The sequence below is a fragment of the Varroa destructor genome, unplaced genomic scaffold (genome assembly GCF_002443255.2).
Source record: "Varroa destructor unplaced genomic scaffold, Vdes_3.0 BEIS01000001.1, whole genome shotgun sequence".
NCBI classification, from domain to species: Eukaryota; Metazoa; Arthropoda; class Arachnida; order Mesostigmata; family Varroidae; genus Varroa; species Varroa destructor.
The window spans coordinates 63,910,943-63,916,514 of record NW_019211454.1 but is presented as its reverse complement, the minus strand read 5'-3'; the positions used below and the strand labels follow the sequence as shown (position 1 = coordinate 63,916,514).

Genomic DNA, 5,572 nt, shown 5'->3' with positions numbered 1-5,572 from the left:
TGCTTTTTGGGTATAGTAAAGACGATAAATAAAAAACTTTCTTTATTCACGCGAATTTTGAGAACGGTAAAATTGTTATTGGTAAATATTAGGCTTCTTGCAAGCAAAGCCAACGGACTTTGAAATCGACTAACTTTTGAACTAGCCGGGTTAGGTAGATAATCTTCTCATATTTATTAAAGGTTTTTTCTTCCCTTCCTTATTTTGTTTACACATGTGTCCTAGTGCTCTAGCAGCTTACAATTATATAGCTAACATTCTGATTTCTCTATATATCTCTGTGTATATAATATCTCTATCTACGGCTTCTCGAAGTAAATCAGATATGCTTCTTACCAGTAGAGCATGGAAATCTTAGACTTAGATGGAAAGAACAAATGAGTTGAAACCAACGCTGGATTACTCAATTAAGGAAGTAATTAAGGCATGGCGATAAGGTCTGGGGCTGTCATTAGGTGACCAAACTGCTTCGTTGCTTCATTTAAGATTAGTATCTTACAGTAGCAGATGTCCCTTGTGACCATTACATGTACTATCATCATCTTACGTCCGAACCTGCCCAACACTTCTATCGAACTTAATTTCTCTCGAGGAAGACGCCATTTTGTCGCCTAGTCGTTCTCCTGCTAACGGCGGATATTGAACCATATTTCGTTTATGGCAACTGTACGCTTCAGGCGGGTTTTTTGTTGATTAAGTTCCGCAAAGTACACATAGAATACAGACACATCATTTGGTTTGGAGTCAATTCACGGCGAACCCATTTTTTACTCAGTTTTTGCAAGAATTTGAATTATAATTCTGTAACATGATACATCTAAAATGCGGGCTTTATCCGACAGAGCTCTTAGGTTGCAAGCTGCGTTTTCGTGATAACTCTCCTCAATTGCGGCAATGCTTTGTCTTGCTTCGGATTTCGATACTTGGTTAGCTTCTCGCTGACCTTCAACATTTCAATCCTCGTTTTAAATGTTTACTCCACTCACATCTGTGCCTTCGCTTAAGACTACCTTGCCTAATGTATTCACTAATCTTCGATAAATTTCCGCACCACTGTGGTGTTCAAGGAATGAGAATTGCATACTTGAGCGTTGATTTTGAGACCAAAGAAGTATTTTTTATTCTCATTTCACTTTTCCGTAATAAACGAAACCGGTTTTTATTCACCAGTTTTTAGAAGGCCTACATATTTACCTGCTCAGTTTCGTCTGCTTTGGGCGCGTATTTTGAATTTTAAAGTCAGCCGGATTTGTTCGTGGCAGCCATATATATATACACATATGTATATATAACTTTCATTCAACCATTCTTAATTTTTTTCTTTTTTTTTGCTTTTGCGACTTATAGAAAAGATACTGCTGTTGCTTATATACCGCGAGGGTGCTGCTGGGAGTTACCTGAAGGAAAATACCTACATTTCAGCCGAAACTAGATCAACGCGAAACAACACCTGAATAAATTTAAAAAACAGCCTAACCGCAATACAACAAATGGATTGTTCAAAAAGGATTCTGCAAAATCATTATTTTATGTGACGGCAGAAACACGGCGACCAGTGAAATCAAAGCCTATAATAACTGTGTTCGTCTGCAAGCCATTGGCACGCTTCGGTTGAAGGGCATTTACAAATAATTATCCGCTATCCGTTCGGGATCCGCCACACCTATAATATGTGCCTTATTCCAATTCCTAGTAAAAGGTGAAAAAAAAGCCCACTCTATAGGCAATTTTCTAGCTTATGACAACATAATGAAGTACATTCACGATTATTTAAGAAGGTAAATAAGAAAAGTAGATACGAGTTGCCAGTCAGAGAAGCAAAAGGCCGAAATACGCGCAATTAATAGTTCCACATAGAAACAAACCTCTTTCTGAGATGTCCGGTAGAAAAGACTCAGTCACAATTTAATCTGACTATGCTACGGCTAGTCGAGCGCTCGAAGTTTCGCTAACGTAAAGCAGTTTATCGTTATAAATAGGCGAAATTCGGGTATGTATAAACGGTTCTTGAGGGACTACGTGTATATGAAATCTACTGTATCCAATTCAATCTGCATCGCATTAGTACCTGCTGTGTCACCTCTATGGCTTAGTCTGAAGAGTTCATTTTTTTCATCGCTACACGAAGGGGCCATTCGAGGTCCACGAGTAGCTTTGTTTGATCTTCGATCATATGATCGATACTGTGTTATACGTAGAAGGTATGGGCAGAGCAAACGCCTTACGTATCGTAATGTATGTTTGCGCATCTTCATCACTGTGTAGTGGTATATCATGGGCTTCAGGCTGGGAAATAAAAACAATGATGTTTCCGGCCTCTCAAGTGGCCTTTCTCTCGAATTGTCCATCTCCCAATAATAGTTTCTATCTACGTGCCAGAACTTCATAAAAATATCTATATCTATAGAAACATATGAGGCAAACTGTTCTATTTTTATCAAATTACATTTTCTAAATTGGATTTCGAAATTATCGAAAACGGATGGGTTTAATCTCACCTTGCAGAATGGAAGGTCTGGAAAAATCTGAGGGGCATCCACTATCTGCTTCTACCCTCGCTACTTTAATTCGTCCATTGATATAAGCCTGTTTGCCAGTCAGTAAGACGCTGCCAGTCAATATCATAACGTTACTGATGAGAATTCATTTTATCGTAGTGATTGTCTGCGTTAGTTAATTTGCGACATGTAAAAATGCTCCGTATGAATAAGAGGCGCTTGGCATCTATACCGCGCAGACAGATCACGACAAAATATCTGAAGTAATAATAATAATGCACTATTATTTAGAGCGTGACAAATCTCTGTAGGGAAAAAAAAGCGTTCTGTTCTAGCCTTTTTTACACCTTTAAATGCTTCTATAATGCTAATATTGTACTCTACAGCTGATATTTAATACGTACTAGGAGACGTAAACCTGATTTAGTAGAGACACGAGCAAGGCACTGTTTAGCTCAGTATATAGTCCACTGCACGTAAGCAATGAACTTCACGTACGGTCTATAAGGAACTGATGGCTTTTGCACACATGAGTATAGTTTTTGTTCAGTTCAGCCGGAAGGTACATAAAAACTAGGAAACGTTACACTATCCAGAATAATATCGCCGAACCTAAAAAAAGTAGAAAACAGGATATCAGACTCCTGCTATGACTGGGGCGGCAACATAGCAGCTGCGTCGCGACTAATGTGAGAGGAGTGTCATCGCATGAATTGAGCCTACAAAGCTTTTCAAGCGGATCGTTGAGGATAACTTAACACAAATTATAGTTTCGATGTCGTCCACAACTGCTTGCAAGATCTAAACTTATCTCGAGAGTTTTACTTGACTTCTAGCCCTAGACATACGCTACCGATTGTTAGGGACAGCAGTAGTGCGAGTAGCTCATACGAATATTGTTATTATCAGCTCGTGTCAGTCTTATTTAATGACCTCTTACGTATTGAGCCGTTTGAAATAACTGAATAGTCTTTGGCTGTTTTAACTGGTTCTCGTCTGTGTCTTTTTGGCTGATGCCTCTTTCTGCAACAAGTTATTTTTGTATTATAAACAAGTATCACAATGGGTGTCTATAATCTGAGGCCATGCACGCTTAGATTATAATTATAAAGACAAGTTGACAGGCCTAAATTTTGTTTGTTACTAATTACAGAGATCGTAAGCATTGCCAAACCTCGCACGTTCAGAGTGTTTTAGCAAGTTAGCATGGGGAGGGAAGGAGGCGAAAAACAGAGAAGCGAATTGCTTAACGTTGTCCTAGCTGTTGTAGCTGGCCGAGGAGCGCGTTGGCAACGCAACGGCCTGTCAATGCGAAAAAACAAAGGGTCCTTAAAGTGGCGTGCCTTGCATTTTAACCTCATAGCTACCTAGAACCAGTTGTCACGTTCGAATTTCTTTCTAGCTATCGACAGAACGGGTCGGCCCCTTGGTTTTTCACAAGCTCTGCCCAATGCGCGTTTTAATATATACGTATATCGTGGAATAGTGTAAGCTGTCGCCACTCTGAAATAAAATCAGAAAGGAAAAATGTTACATCAATTAACTTTGCCACAGAATCGTCAGTGTTTTTCCTACCGCATTAGCGGTCAAATAGAGTATTTTCAAAATTTAGTTAAAAACTGAACTAATACCGAATCGCTTGTATTCAGCTAATACTAACTTACTGCCAATAAAGTTTATATATAGTAACATTTTCCAGGGCAGTGAAGTTTACCTTAAGAACATGTAACAGGCACATGCTAGCAATGCCTTCATCCATTTATTAGAGCATTGTAAAGAATAATGCAATTGTATTTAGACAAATAGAAAACGTTTTTTCCAAAAACGCACCGTCAGTTACCCAATAGAATAACTAATGAAATTTTAGCGCAACGCTTGGATTGCTTTATTGGCTGATGAAATTTCAAGTGTCTCGTATAACTATCTAATTTTATATGTCACTTAAATAATGTCACTATCATTCACCAACACCTGTTTTTAAGTTCTAGAACAAGAAGGGTTTCTAGTGCCTCACGAGTTAGCCCAGGGTTAAAAAGCTCAATCGTTCTCACAAAAGGCAATGTCAAACAATCCTCAATCTATTCATATCGATGGTATTTTAAATCTGTATAGATATACCTGAGATTTATAGCACGTTTAACCAACACATTCCGTAATACATTGAAAAACTCACCCAACAATGGCTTTTTTGTCAATGAAAACTAACATAATCAGTATTCATTGCGGACTGGCGCAACTTTGTCACTGGCTGGAACGCTTCACAGCTATTCGCTCTGCGCCTACATAACCGTATATGTGTATCTATTTCCGTATATAAACTCATATATATCGTCGAAAATGTTGAATATACTTCCGTATATTCAACATTTTCGACGACTGTCTTTACTAATATTTGTCAGATAATGAAAAAATTACATGCTCTACCCTGTCTGTTTTTTTTTTTTTTTTTCGTGACAATCAGTAGACAGTAATTTCTATCTATACGACATACTAATTCGAGCACAAATCGATATGATTAGAACACACAGATATCAGTTTTGTAGAAATATGTCGAAGTGTACGAAATTCAGCTGTAGTAAAAAAAGCTGATATTTCCTGGCTATTTTTGTTGACTTAAATCAATCAAAGGTCCGGACTTGGTGAAACAATAGCAGAATTTCTGCAGAAATTAATGATCTATTCGTAAATGGGCGTGATCTAGGCACTTACCTTAATCGCATGAAGAGAGCGCTTCAAGCTACCTGTGGACACAAGGCCTACCTGGAGTCGAAGTGGGAAGTGAAAAGAGTAGGACAAGGTGAAGCGACATCTTTTATTATCATCCCCGTGTCCCCCGTTTCTGTGACTGGCGCCTCTGTCTAATGTTACTGAAATCACTTTAAGGCCTGCCACCAGAAATCTCTCTCCAAAAAGAAAACTCAACATGCAATCCTGCGATATCCGCCTTACAGGGTAAAGAATGGTATAATTAAGCGCATTTGATCCCACCGTTTACTGTTAGCCACTCAGCCTATTTCATTTTTCACGTTCCGTACGTAGATAATAGTTATTACTGAACTGATGAGATTAGATAT

At 38.4% G+C, this 5,572-nt stretch overlaps 1 long non-coding RNA gene across 1 annotated transcript; it reads right to left on the bottom strand.

Annotated features, from left to right (window-relative positions):
• Nucleotides 1-1,091: 1,091 nt before the first annotated feature.
• LOC147758963 (uncharacterized) lies at nt 1,092-5,336 on the bottom strand. The gene is made up of 2 exons (XR_015318644.1): nt 5,208-5,336; nt 1,092-4,001 (listed from the first exon to the last, which is right to left on the bottom strand). It is a non-coding gene; the product is annotated as an uncharacterized LOC147758963 (long non-coding RNA).
• Between the last annotated feature and the right edge of the window lie 236 nt (nt 5,337-5,572).